The sequence below is a fragment of the Rhinoraja longicauda genome, chromosome 6 (assembly GCF_053455715.1).
Source record: "Rhinoraja longicauda isolate Sanriku21f chromosome 6, sRhiLon1.1, whole genome shotgun sequence".
Taxonomy (NCBI): domain Eukaryota; kingdom Metazoa; phylum Chordata; class Chondrichthyes; order Rajiformes; family Arhynchobatidae; genus Rhinoraja; species Rhinoraja longicauda.
The window spans coordinates 59,440,760-59,456,169 of NC_135958.1; the positions used below are offsets into that span (position 1 = coordinate 59,440,760).

A 15,410-nucleotide genomic window follows, 5' to 3' on the forward strand; every position below is an offset into this window, starting at 1 on the left:
GAAGTTTCTCCTCATCTCAGTTTTTATTCTAGGACTATGCCCCTAGTTCTGGTCTCCCCGATCATCGGAAACATCTTTAGCGCCTCCACCCGATCAAGGCCCCTCACGATCTTATACGTTTCAATAAGATCGCCTCTCATTCTTCTGAACTCCAATGAGAAAAGTCCCAACCTACTTAACCTTTCCTCAACGGTACCTTTCATGTCGTTATAATAGTTCTTGCCGCATCAGCAACAATGACATATTAAATCACTGTGCTATCTTTTTCTGGATTAGATTTTCCTGCTTACACGTGGCAATTTTTACCCGTGATCATGCTACTGGATCATATCAGAGATATTTTGAGGAGAAGGCAATTGTAGAGAGGCAATTTCAATGGAAATGGCACACAGTCCCTATTTCCTCAGCAGTACTGGTGCTCAATGTTTTATTGTGCTCTTCTGTAGGTCTTAGCTGACAGATGTTAAACTGACTTCCCTGCACAGTGCACTAGCTGTAATTTGATTGCCACATAGCTGTTGTTTTTGGTTCTCAGAAGAATTGGCTCGAATAACTTAGAGAGGAAAGACACTGCTCTCTGCTGGGCTGTGGACAGAAGTACTCTGACTGTAAACATGGTGGATGTTTCCCCTTCCTGATGTCGGAAGCACATTTGGATGCGCAAGGGTAACATCGTTTCACCTAACAGTCGAGTTCAGTTTATTATTGTCACTATACCGAGGTACAGCGAGAAGCTTTTTTTGTTGCATGCTATCCAGTCAGTGGAAAGACTATACATGATTACAATCAAGCCGTCCACAGTGTACGGCTAGAGGAGAAAGGGAATAATGTTTACTGCAATGAAATATGATCCAAAGTATTTATTCACAAAATGCTGGAGTAACTCAGCAGGTCAGGCAGCATCTCGGGAGAGAAGGAATGGGTGACGTTTCGGGTCGAGACCCTTCTTCAGACCCAAAGGTTTCCAATGAGGTGGTTAGCAGCTCAGGACCACTCTCTACTTGGTGATGGGATGGTTCAGTTTCCTGATAACAGTATATTTTGCCTTATTTTGTTTCACTCAGTGAGTTCAGTTTAACACCTTTCGTGTTGAGATGCAACACTTTTTCAAAGTGCTGGAGTAACTCAGCGAGTCAGGCAGCATCTCTGGCGAAAAAGAATAGGTCACATTTTGGGTCGCAACCCTTCTTCAGACTGGAAACAGACCCGAAATGTCACCTGTCCGTTTTCTCCATAGGTGCTGCCTGACCTGCTGAGTTACTCCAGCATTTTTTTGTCTATCTTCTGTGTAAACTAGCATCTGCAGTTCCTTCCTACACGTGACATCAAACCTGTAATGAACGTACAAATCTCCAAGGCAACTTTCTTTTCAACAACCATCATCATTCTTGCAATGCGTCCCCTTAAGGGAAATATGCAAGTTTTTCCAAGTTGAGTAATTCATTCAGTTGAAATAATTAGAAATTGTTTACCATCATGCTATTGTGCTTTCAAAGCAGGTCCTAAATGCAAAGTTTGATATGAGGGGGCATTTGCTTTCCAGAAAGGAATTAGTGACAATAACATGCAAAACTTATTCTGCACCTTGAGTCCAAGTCCACTTGCCTTGCACTTGTAGGTAGCTGAACCTCTTGCATTTATATTTAGACTTTACTTTAGAGATACAGCATAGAAATAGGCCCTTCGGCCCGCAGAGTCCATGCCAACCAGCGACCACCCTGTACACTTACACCATCCGACACGTGAGGGTCAATTTGCAATTTTCAGAAGCCAATTAACCTACAAACATTTACATCTTTGGAGTGTGGGAGGAAACCGAAGCACCCGGAGAAAACCCAAGCGGTCACTGTGAGAAGATATAAACTCCGTACAGACAGCCAGGGTCGAACCCGGGTCTCTGGCGCTGTAAGGCAGCAACTCTACCGCTGTGCCGCTGTGCCACCCACTTTTTAAAAACGATAACTGCTCAAAATCGAAGTAAATGCCAGATTAATTCAATTCCAGATTGCAGCACATTTGATTTATTGGGATAGAGCGTCAAAAATAATTCACATGCTATTCCTTAAGGGACACATTGCATGAATGATGATTTTTGTTTTAAAAAGAAAGCTGCCTTGGAGACTTGTATATTTGAAGTCATCCTTGATAAAAAGAGAAATGCACAAAAAAATTCTTGAGGTTCAAGACCCTCGAACAGTCGTAAAGCGCGGAAACAGGCCCTTCGGCCCAACCGACCAAGATGCCCCAGCTATGCTATCCCACCTGCTCGCTTTTGGCCCATATCCCTCAGAACTGCTCCTATCCATCTACCTGTCCAAATGTCCATTAAATGTTGTGATAGCACCTGCCTCAACTATATTCTCTGGCAGCTCATTCCATATCCCACCACCTTCTGAGCGAAAATGTTGCCCCTCAGGTTCCGAATAAAACACTTTCCCCTCTCACTTTAAACTTACGTCCTTTGGTTCTTGAATGCCCTACTCTGGGTAAAAGATTCTGTGCCTTCATCCTATCTAACCTCCTCAGTCCAAAGAAATCATAGTTCACCTGAGAATTGTCGCAAAATTGGTTTTATATGACAGTGGTGTTCAGTAACGATGAATCAACAGCAGCCCATTAATGACAACACATGCCTGGAATAGATACAAAACAGAGAGAGGAAAGTGAAAATGTCGCAATCATTTTTACTGTGGCTGGGATGTTGGCTTCTAATTTAGCGATGGTGAGATTTAGGGCATTTGTTTTCATTTGGATCGGGGTCTGCAATGAGATATCTTGACATCTCACAAACTAATCATTATTATCGTTTAACTGTGGTTGGAAAATGTATTTGTCTTGCAAACGTTGTTATAATTGTAGCAAATTAGATAGATGTGTAATTGTACCCTGCATAATGGACTGCAATTACATTTTAGCATACAGAAGTGTTCTTTTTCACACTGCTATAAGCAAAGGTTTTTTTTCTTATGAGGATGTTTTGTGCGTAGTTAGCCTTCTCAATGATGTGTTTCTCGTTTGTAGGACTATAAGACAGAGTGGAACTAGAGTGTGGACAAAGACAATCCTGCTGTGAGTATGTTAATACTAAATATTTACATGAGAAATGTGTCTCGCAGTGTGAATGTGGAGTTGTCTGGGCAGTGTGTTGGAATGTTATTGGGAACCTGCCAGCCATGGTTAATAATGTGGCGATTTAACAGTATAGTTCTTTTTTTTTAATGTACGTTCTATCCTGAATGGCAATGTTGTGTTTAAAACAGCAATTTGCATTTAGAAAAATCATTCTGATCAATTTGCATTTAGAAAAATCATTGATAGTCTTTGTAAAAGAGCATTTATTTTTGATTTATTATTTTGTTCATTGCTTATGACATGGTTATAAAAGAATAATAGACTATATTTTTTGGAGAGGTAGTGTTAATTTGCTAATATACTCCTTTGTCAGAGATGAGCTACTTAATCTATTTTTACCTGTTTCTATGGTAACAATATTTTATTTACAGTATTTGCTGCTCCTGCTTGACATTGTCATTCTGACTGAGAATTAAGTAGATTGTTCTTACAGGGGAGTTGACTGATAATGGAATGAATATATCAAAGACAGGACAATACTTGACCAAGTTCACGAGGTTAACCTTTGCTCTCCCTCAGATATTCATTACTTTGTCTGAATCTTCTTCCCGCTTATTGAAATTCTGTTTGAATCTGTGGCACCGTGGGTTCTACTCTTTTCTTTCTAAATCCAGATGAATTTATTTCCTCAGTGTTATTTCTCATCCAATGGATTTGATATTGAAAAGGCTCAGATGGAGAGGGCTTTGGCCAGAAATTGAGGTGGAGATTATTTCAAATCAATTACAGATAAGAAGGTAGCGATAAGCCTTGATGGAATAGGATTGGAATAAATGGATTTCCCCGAGTTTGAAATAAGAGGAAGAAAATGATAATACATTCAGATGTGCCAAGAATGGCAATGTTTGCGTTCCATCAGTCACTTACGCCGAATTACAAATTATTAAAACAATAAGGGTCTAAAGATCCTTTCTTAGCAGAAATAGTCGAAAAAATAATTTTGGTCATATTGAATACTGATGTCAATTTTCTTTTTATATTGCTGAGATTTGATTGGCTAACTTGGGTTGCATTTAGTACTTGCCTATATTGACATGCTTATCTACTGTACCTACACATCCCAGGGGTACAAAGCCAAAAATACGTCCAACTGATTCTAGTGGCGTTGTCTCGTGGTCGATTTATGAAATAAAGGTACAGAGAAGCCCAACCAACACTCTCACAACACATTAAATGTGCTGAAGTTTCTTCCAGCTCTTGTTTGCTTGTGTTCATCTCTTTACCACTTGGTTTAAGTTTTTTTTATTACCTGTATATTTCAACACCAATGGCTTTCAGAAATGTATAGAATTGATCACAGCTAATTAAATATCAGTCCACCATGCACTGCAGGGCTTGGGCGATCTTTAGAAATGCCATCTCCACTCTTGTGTTTTACTTTAACTTAAACTGCTTATATTGGCTAGCAATGTTATACTCTCCAAGGAACTGAAAAAGATCAATAAAGACCATTCAATGAAGAGCATTTGTAAACTGTTCTTTGGGCTCTTGGCCTCGACTGAAGGAACATCATCTTTGGCTACCGTTCCAAATCTAGCTTCAGTTTGTTTCCAATCAGATCTGCATCTCTTTCTTCACTGTGTTTTTTGCTTAATAAATGCACTTTGGTGGGTATGAGACAAGGTTGTGGTATGAGTCAAGTGGGGCAGATTCCACAGGGCGGGGTGCGATGGGATGCTCTTGACTCTTCTGATGCACCGTTGCATTTCAGCACGCACATTGAAGCATGCGTGGAACAAAAAAAGTTACGCGTTCAAACCCGTTTTTGGTTGCAAAGTGGCCCTTTTAAAGTTCGGTATGCTTTCAACTCTGTTTGGAAGTTGGGTAAGTTTAACTGCCTCATTGTATCATGCTGCGATGTTCGCAAGAAAACATGAATAAAAGTGGTAATGTTATCACTGCAGTATTACCAGATAATAACAGAAGATTGCCTGGGAATTCTAGATACCGATTCTATTTAGCTTTTGGTCTAAATTTCAGCTTCCAAATGCTTGCAGTAAAAGATTGATTATTTTGAATATGTAACATCTCTTCAAATGTAGAATAATCTTTCAACCTACCTTCTTGGTCAGGGGAGAATAAATAAATATTATCTCAATAATTATATCTAACAAGGTAATGTATTAAGAAGATAATCAGTGACAGGCTGTCTTCGGCAGCAATACAATGCATTAATGTTCCAATAGATTTGAATTAGCATTGGTTAGATTTAATGGCAATTGAATCAGTAATGTTAATGTCGCTTGTCCAGGTTTTGTAGGCAGGCTGTGACCAAGACACAAGCAGAAAGGTGAAGCAATATCCTATGTCTTGGCCAATAGCTGATGATATGATCCACATTGTGGATCTCATGTCCACAGTTCTGCAGGGAGATATTTGATTTTCAGGTGGCACTGTGGCACAGCAGTAGAGTTGCTGCCTGACAACAGTTCAATCCTAACTCTGGATGCTGTCGGTACGGAGTTTGTACGTTCTCCCTGTGGCAGCATGGGTTATCTCTGGGTGCTCCATTTTCCTCCCACACTCCAAAGAAGTATGGGTTTGCAGTTTAATTGATTTCGGTTAAAATTGTCAAACGGCCTTAGTGTGTAGGATAGTGTTAGTGTACGGGGTGATCGCTGGTCAGTGCGGACTTGGTGGGCTGAAGGGCCTATTTCCGCACCTTATATATGTCTAACGACTAAAGTGTGAGGTGAAGGTGTCCACTCTACTCACATGGGTAACCTTGACTACACTTAATCAGCATGGTAGATCTAAGGAATCAATAACTAGCTGCACATTGGAGATGTTATTCCCACCTCAGCTTCTCTTCCTTGGGCCCCTTGCTGTAGATTGTTGATTGAGTTATCATGCTTTCTTGGGCTGCTGAATAGCTCGTGATTTGGAGCTCCAGCTTTCAAAAGACATTCTTCATTACTGGTATTGTTTGCGATCTTTGAAGTGCAGGGGTGGGTGGGTGGTGGGACATGAGGGTGCACAATCACACAGTCAGTGATGGAACACCACCTTGGCTTTTATCATTTGAGGATAAAATTGCTCACAACATTAACAGATCCTGGCAGATCCATTCATGCATCAGATAAGCTCGTACATTAGTATCCAAGTGCTGTTTAATTCCAAGACATCTATTAGGTTCAAGAGCCAAATAGGACCTAATAAGATTATACCCATTAGGCTTAATCATCCTGCACCAAATGGGATTTTTCCAAGAAGCCTCTTTCACAAAAAAAAGTCCTATAGTTTACTGCTCCAGTGCACTCACTTGTCAAATTCCCAAACTTTGTTGGAAAATAATGGTCTAGCTTTACTTTTTCCTCTCCGTTACCCATCTCAAATGGTTGAAGAAAGGTCATCTTTTAGATTGGTCCTTCCAAGCTAATTTGCCATGGGTTCTCCAAAATAGCTTCAGTTCTCTGAGACAGGTTGGGAGAGTGGGCAGAGAAGTGACAGATGGAATATAGTGTAGCAAAGCGTGGAGTCATGCATTTTGGCAGTAGGTATAAAGGCGTAGACTATTTTCTAAATGGGCAGAGAATCCAGAAATCGGAGGTGCAAAGGGACTTGGGAGTGCTGGTGCAGGATTCCGAAAAAGTTAATTTGCAAATCGAATCGGTAGTAAGGAAGGCAAACCCAATGCTCGCATTTATTTCAAGAGGGATAGAATACAAAAACAGGAATTCAATGCTGAGGCTCTATAAGGCACAGGTCAGACCGCATTTGGAGTATTGTGAGCAATTTTGGGCACCATCTCTGTGGAAGGATGTGCTGGCTCTGGAGAGGGTTCAGAGGAGGTTTACATAACGATCTCAGGAATGAGTGGGTTAGCATATGCTGAGCGTTTGACGGCACTGGGCCTGTACTGGCTGGAGTTTAGAAGGACGAGGAGGGAACCTCATTGAAACTTATCAAATAGTGAAAGGTTTGGATAGAGTGGATGTGGGGAGTGTGTTTCCACTAGTGGCAGAGTCTGGGACTAGCGATCATCGCCTTGGAATTAAAGGATGTTCCTTTAGGAAGGGGATGAGGAATTATTTCTTTAGTCAGAAGGTGGTGAATCTGTGGAATTCTTTGCCACAGAAGGTTGTGGAGGCCAAGTCAATGGATATTTTTAAGGCAGAAATAGATAGTTTGTAGGAGGGTCTCGACCCGAAACCTCACCCATACCTTCTCTCCAGAGATGCTGCCTGTCCTGCTAAGTTACCCGAGCTTTTTGTGTCTATCTTCAGTTTAAACCAGCATCTGCAGTTCCTTCTTGCACATAGATGAATTCTTGATTAGTACGGGTGTCAGGGATTATGGGGAGAAGACAGGAAATGGGGTTAGGAGGGAGAGATAGATCAGCCATGATTGAATGGCGGAGCAGACTTGGTGGGCCGAATGGCCTAATTCTGCTGCTATCACTTATAACCTATGCCCTTCTCAAACGCAAGATGGCAGATGCTGGAGTCTTGACCAAAGAATCAAACTGCTGGAGGATCTGGCTGGGAAGTTTCTGCGAGTTCCTCCAGCAGTTTGCTTTTTTGGAACTCGGATGATGTTCCCAACAAGTTCCTCCATCAGTGTGATTTGTGCTCACATCTCAGACAACTGACATGATGGGACTCATGATGCAGTTCTCCTGAAGGGAGCCAAATAGTTCTAGAAGACTCGCATAGCATCATCTTTTTAGATAGGCACATGGATGTGAGGTGAACGATTGTGATCAACTTCAGGAAGTGAAATGGTACACATACCCCGGTATGCACTGATGGTGGTGATGGTGAGGAGCTGGTTGAAAGCTTCAAGTTCTTAGGAATAAATATCACCAGCAATTTGTCCTGGACTGGCCATATTGAAGCAATGGTTAGGAAAGCACACCAACTCCTTTACTTCCTTAGAAGTCTTAGGAAGTTTGGCATGTCCCCAAAAACCCTCACCAAATTCTACAGATGCGCCGTAGAAAGCATTTTATCAGGTTGCATCACAATAGACTATAGACAATCACAGCCTGGTTTGGGAACAGCTCCATCCAAGACCTCAAGCAACTGCAGAGTTGTGGACATAGACTAGGCCAGTGCTTCTTAAACTGGTGAATGGTTCACCCGAGGGTGAATGAAATTATTTTGGGGTGAATGAAACTAGAGGGGTGAATGACTTAATTTATTCAGATATTTATACATTTTTTTCCTCACAAGGGAGAATAAGACGAAAATTACCAAAAACAGAAGAGAATTTAGTCGAGGGTGGATGGAATTTTGTGATAAAGACTCAAGGGTGAATGACACTGAAATAGTTTAAGAAGCACTGGCCTCGGCCATCGTGCAAACCAATCTCCCTTCCATGGACTCCATCTACTCTGCACGCTGCCTCGGCAAGGCCGCCAGCATAATCAAGGACTAATCTCACTCAGAACGATTGAAAGATACAGCATGGAGTCACACTTAGTTCACGCCGACCATCGATCACCTGTTTGCACTAGTTCTATGTTATCCCTCTTTCGCCTCCCAACACTCCCAACACACTCGGGGCAATTTACAGAGGCCAATTAACCTACAAACCCGCACATCTTAGGGATGTTGGTGGAAACTGGAGCACCCGGAGGAAACCCACATGGTCAGTAGTGTAAAGTGTAAAGTCCACAGAGACAGCACCCGAGGTCAGGATCAAACCTGGGTGTTTGACCAGAACGATGCCTTTGTCTCAGTGTGGACAAAAACAATCGATGGTAAGATTTTCACACAGCGAGTGGTGAATGCACTGCCGGGGATGGTGGTGGACATTACGATAGTGGCATTTAGGAGGCTTTTAGATAGGTGCATGGATATGCAGGGAATGGAGGTATATGGATCACGTACAGGCAAATGAGCTTAGTTTAACTTGATATTATGTTTGGCACAGACATTGTGGATGAAGGGATTGTTGTTGTGCTGTACTCTTCCATGTACTCCTTCCGTTCAATACTGATGTGCAAAATCTGAAAATGGGGTTTGAGTCCAAAAGCCTGAGGTGATAATGGTAGCCAAGCCACCAAACCAAGATGACAAATGGCTCAGTTACTCACAGTGTGTATCATATTTACATTACCGTCTGCTTGGCCCTCCATGTTTATGAGACCCTGTTTAACAGATGGTTACTAAGGAACATGGTGTGCTTTTAGGGTAAATTTATATTCAGAAAATAAGACCACATTCCATAGATTAATTGAAGTCTCGAGAGCTTTGTTTTACTGCCGATGAACGTGGATTATGACTTCATTTTCTTCAGAACTGTCTACTCGCTTAATGATACCGAGGTTATCATCTTGTCAGTGGATTACTCTTGGATGTAACTTTGATCCTAATGTTTAAAGAATATATACATAATTTTCAGTCATTTTGCCTTCATCTAATTATCTGTTGCCTGTAACATGATACAAACTACTGGTAATTAGACACTTGAGGATTTACTTTAATATAATCCGGATGAACTTCATGTTTGATAAGGTTAAACAAATGTGGCCAAGGTTTGTGAGAGGTGAGTGGCCATGCAACTGGGAGTTCTGTACCTACCTGTGAGTTATTAACTACTGTAGTAACAAGAATCATTTGTGATCTTTCTAACTGCCTTTCCTCATGTGCACTCTCCCCTAGTTCAACTTCTCAATGCATTCGTCCAATGTTAATTGTCTTTTGGGTACTAATGTGAACTCTCACAATTTAGTTTATAGATACAGCATGGAAGCAGGCCCTTCGGCCCACCGAGTCGGCGCCGACCACTGATCCCCGGACATTAACACTGTCCTTCACACACTAGGGACAATCTTACATTTACCAAGCCAGTTAACCTACAAACCTGTACGTCTTTGGCGTGTGGGAGGACACCGAAGGTCATGGAGAAAACCCACGCAGGTCACGGGGAGAACGTACAAACTCCGTACAAACAGCACCTGTAGTCGGGATCGAATCCGGGTCTCTGGCGCTTCAAGTGCTGTAAGGCAGCAACTCTACCGCTGCACCACCGTGCTGCCCCAAATTGTAATTTGTCAACTACAAGGTATATTGTTTAATGTTTTTTAACATTAAGACACAAAGTGCTGGAGTAACTCAGTGGGTCAGGCAGCATCCCTGGAGAATATGGGACTGCAGATACTCTTTTACGAAAATAAAGACACAAAGTGCTGGAGTAACTCAGCAGGTCAGGCAGCATCTCTGGAGAAAATGGATAGGTGACGTTTTACATCAGGACCCTTCTTAAGATGTCACCTCTCCATGTTCTCCAGAGATGCTGCCCGACTTGCTGAGTTACTCCAGCTCTTTGTGTTCTTTTTTTGCAAACAAGCATCTGCAGTTCCTTGTTTCTACATTTCAATGTATTTATGACAATAAAGAACACAAAATATCAATCCAATCTATCCAATATCGGAGCGCTTAATGATAATTTTATTGGCCAGTTCCTTATGGTTGACTTCCATTGAATTTTCAATCTAAATGATGTCTGCAATACTTGTAAAAATCTGGTCCAGTCCCATTTACTTCAATGAATGAAGTGTTTTGGCTTCTTCATTTAGTTAGTAGCTGTGTTAATTTGATGTGGATGGTATGCTTTCCAATTAATGTATTGTTATGATGAATAGCCAAGCATAATTATGAGTGTTTTCCCAAAACTATCCATAAGGTTTATGATCAGCTGCTTCCTTGTGGAACTGCATGCTGAGGTACCTTGGAACTAAGTGTAAAAAGCAGTGTTAAATCTGGTTGTGATTTCTTCTATAAACTGCTGTTAGTTTCAACTAGAGGGCTTGGTTTGACCTTACACAGCCAGAACACAGTTTAATTGTGCTAAAAGAAACTTCTCTGCCTCAAAGTGATGTTATTTTATATATATTGTACGCATGCGCACTTTCGGTGGAAATAGATACGATGGCAATGTTGAAGAGGCTTTTAGACAGGCGCATGAACGGGCAGGGAATAGAGCGATGTTGATCTTGTACAGGTAAATGTGTAGTTTAAATAGGCATCATGGATGGCACAGACATTGTGGGCCGTTTAGAACGGAGATGAGGAAGAACTTTTTCAGTCAGAGAGTGGTGAAGGTGTGGAATTCTCTGCCTCAGAAGGCAGTGGAGGCCAGTTCATTGGATGCTTTCAAGAGAGAGCTGGATAGAGCTCTTAAGGATAGCGGAGTGAGGGGGTATGGGGAGAAGGCAGGAACGGGGTACTGATTGAGAGTGATCAGCCATGATCGCATTGAATGGCGGTGCTGGCTCGAAGGGCTGAATGGCCTACTCCTGCACCTATTGTCTATTGTCTATTGTCTATTGATGTTCTCCTTCTATTCCTGCAGTGTATAGCTCTATGTTCTTGGATGAAGGGCAACTGACAAGTCCGTCCACTGGAGATGGATCATCCATTTAACCAGTTTTTAACCTTGGGTGTAAAAATGGGTGATTCTTGGATCTAAACGTCTTCATTGCACAATTGCTAAGTGGGAGGAGCAGAAGTATTTCAAGGTTCAAGGTTTCAAGGTCAGTTTATTATCACATGTACCAGTTAAGGGACAGTGAAATTTGAGTTACCATACAGCCATACTAAGTGAAAAGCCACAGGACTCACAATCACATAAAAGTTAACATAAACATCCACCACAGTGGATTCCACATTCCTCACTGTGATGGAAGGCGATAAAGTTCAAACATCTTCCTCTTTGTTCTCCTGCGGTCGGGGCTGTCGAACCATCCGCAGTCGGGGCGATCAAAGCCTCCACTGCCAACGATCGAGGCCCCCATCGGGGTGATCAAAACACCCAGCGTCGGGGCAGTTGAAACTCTCTCCACAGCATGGAGCTCCCGAATCGGCCTCTTCTTACAGAGACCGCGGACTTCACGATGTTAAAGTCCACAGGCCCTGCGGTTGGAGCTTCTATCCCTATCAAAGGGATTGCAAACTCCGCGATGTTAAATCCCGCAGCTTGGAGCGCCCATCGGTCTCCAGGAAAGGCCACCAACTCCACGATGTTAGGCCGCAGTGGGGACGGAGATATGATACGGAAAAAAATCGCATCTCCGTCGAGGTAAGAGATTGAAAAAAAGATTCCCCCAACCCCCACCCCCCACATAAAACAAACTAAGGGACACTAAATCATACTTTTAACACATACTAAAAATAACAAAAAAGAAGAAAGGACCGACAGACTGTTGGCGAGGCAGCTACTGCTGGTGGCACCACCACAAAGTATTTATTCCATACCTAACAAACTCCCCAGCAACGCTCTATCTCCACACAATTTGACTGCGCACTCCATTGACACCCATTTCAGTGGACTCATGAGGACCTCGTGTATCTCTCACACAGTTAAACTTTCTGATCTTAGTACAACTTTGTGCTGCAGTCTTTCATATGCCAGTGCGGGTGGCGCAGTGGTAGAGTTGTTGCCTTACAGCGCCAGAGACCCGGTTCGATTCTGACTACAGGTGCTGCCTGTATGGAATTTGTATGTTCTCCCCGTGACCGCGTGGGTTTTCTGTGGGTGCTCCGGCTTTTTCCCACATGACAAAGACCTACCGGTGTGTTGGTTCATTTGACTCTGGAATTGTCCCCAGTGTGTAGGACAGTGTTAGTGTATGGGGTGGTCGCTGGTCGCTGGTCGGCGTGGACACGGTGCATCGAACGGCCTGTTGCCATGCTGTATCTCTAAACTGTATCAATAATTTGGATGAGAACGTACACGGCATGGTTACCAAGTTTGCAGATGACACGAAAGTGGGTGAATTTGTTGATAGTGAAGATGGTTGTCAAAAATTGCAGCAGGATTTTGATCAGTGGGCAGGTGGGCTGAGGAATGGTTGATGGAATTTAATGCAGTGAAATTTGAGGTGTTGCATTTTGAGAGCACTAACATGGGCCGAACCTAAACACTGAACGGTCGGGCTCTGGGGAGTGTTGTACAGCAGAGGGATCTTGGAGTACAGGTGCAGTACATAGTTTGTTTGAAAGTGGCATCACAGGTAGAAATGGTGGTCAAAAAGGCTTTTGGCACATTGGGCTTCATCAGTCAGAGCATTGAGTATAGAAGTTGGGTGGTCATGTTGCAGTTGTCTGAGGCATTGGTGAGGCCACATTTAGAGTATTGTGCTCAGTTCTGGGCACCATGTTAGTGGAAAGATGGTATCAAGCTGGAAAGGGTGCTTCGAAGATTTATGAGGATGTTGTCAGGACTAGGGCTGAGCAAGGACTCTATTCCTTGGAGCGCAGGAGGATGAGGGGTGATCGTGCTTGGATGGGGTATTTTGGTCAGCGTACACGGGTTGGGGGTCTGTTTCCCTGCTGTATGACTCTAGGACGCTAGTGCTGAGGGACGGCAAGTGGCGCAGTGGTAAATTTGCTGCCTCAGCATTAGAAACCCGGGTTCGATTCTGACTACGGGTACTGTCTGTATGGAGTTTGTACGTTCTCCCTGTGACCACTAGGTTTTGTCCAGGTGCTCCGATTTCATCCTACATTCCAAACACTGCTAAGTTAATTGGCTTCTGTAAATTGTCCCTGGTGTGTAGGATGTCGAAAGTGGTCTAACTTAGAACTAGTGTACGGGGTGATCGATGGTCAGCGCGGACTTGGTGGGCCAAAGGGCCTGTTTCCATGCTGTACCTCTAATCTAACTGTGTAGTTTATTTTACCGCAACATTAGGCTGTTTGTTGTGTTATTTTGTGATCCTCTCCATAATAATGGTTCACAGTTGGTATGTAGCTGAAAGTTATATCCAGAAGCAAGTAATTACAATTGAGGTAATGGGTTAGTTCTGAAAGGCAGACAAAAAAAAGTTTTAAAAAAAAGAAACACTTGGATTTTATGCTGCACATTTCCCTGTTATTGAAGTTGGAGGGCACTTGAAGTAGCAAATTACTTCATCACAATGCAGTGAATCATTATGTGGGAACACACACCAGCAAACTACTTCAACCGCATCGTGGAATTAGTAAAGATGTTGAAAGCCATTAGTCAGCCTGTTTTCAGGTACATTCAAGCATTTAAAATGTACAGGCAGAAAATGGGCAACCAGTCTATCAAGCTTTCTCCACATGGTGAAGTTGCAGTTAGTACAACAGTGCGAGAGTGGTGATTAGTGGCTTCCCACCCATCCCACTCCTTGTCATCTCCCAGCAGAGAAGGGAACCATTATCATATCTGAAGAAGGAACGTGGGAGAATCCTTTGCTCCTGGCTTTTATGTTTCTCACTTCCAGTGGAATTGATAAACCCAGTGAAGCATTCTAGAGAACAACACATCTGATCGTGCGGTCTCCCGCTTTGTTCCCCTCTGTCACTGAAATGAGCAGGTACAAGTGTAGAAACACTGAAGAGCTGCAGATGCTGGTTTGTACCAGAGATATACACAAAGTGCTGGAGTAGCCCCTCGGGTCAAGCAGCATCTCTGGTGAACATGGATCGGTGATGTTTTGGGTCGGGAGCCTTCTTCAGACAAGTATGTCAGCTGAAGTTATGCCCTTGGATCCTAGTGGGAGTCTTTTACCCAAGACATCTGACCCAGGCACAGAGAGCCGTCACAGTGGCCAGGTTAATGCAAAAGAGAAACTATCATTAAACTGATGAACGGGAACAGGGGCAGCACATTGGCACCCAGATCTGTATGTCCCTGTGATGGAATTGAAGTTCAACTGTCATCACTGTTACGTGGGAACTTTATGATGTGATTGCCCTTTAACATGAGTGCTTCATACTGTTCACTGACACAATGAATTTGCACCAAGCAAAATATATTTATCCATATTTATTTTTGTACATTTACCACTGCTCCTGAATATGAAGTTTGACACACAATTATTGATTGTATTTGGAGGAAACAAACTAATATTTTGACCGCAAAGACCCAAGAATTTTTTATTGCCATATGCTACTGACAATGGAACAATTAGATTCTTACTCGGTGCACCTTAACAGGCTCATTTACACGATAACACACAAATAAATATTGACAGTATTTATCCAGTGAGATGGATCTCCCCAACATAAACTCAAGGTTCATGTAGCCTCAGAAATGCCAATGTTTCCCTTTCCTCCTTGGTTTACGATAGATTGAATCTTGGAATTTCATCTCTATTTATAAATAACAGGTTTTTGTTTGTTGATTTGTTCCTGGTCATAATTAGGTTCATATATTCATACAGCGTGGAAGCAGGTCCTTTTGCTAGTCCCACCTGTGTGCATTTGGCCCCTATCCTTCTAAATCTATCCTATCCATGTACCTGTCCAAATGATTTTTAAACATTGTGATAGTATCTTCCTCAACTACCTCCTCTGGCAGCT

General features: G+C 42.6%; 1 protein-coding gene across 25 annotated transcripts in view; it reads left to right on the top strand.

Annotated features, from left to right (window-relative positions):
- rbfox3a (RNA binding fox-1 homolog 3a) overlaps positions 1-15,410 on the top strand; it is a 1,329,152-nt gene that overhangs the window by 383,893 nt on the left and 929,849 nt on the right. For 23 of the 25 annotated variants that reach the window (XM_078401060.1, XM_078401078.1, XM_078401061.1 and 20 more), the window contains one exon: positions 3,022-3,069. The gene's annotated coding sequence lies outside the window, so the exon portion shown is untranslated. Of the gene's footprint in view, positions 1-2,634; positions 2,723-3,021; positions 3,070-15,410 lie in introns of those variants that run through there. The other 2 variants (XM_078401064.1, XM_078401080.1) reach the window with 1 other exon arrangement.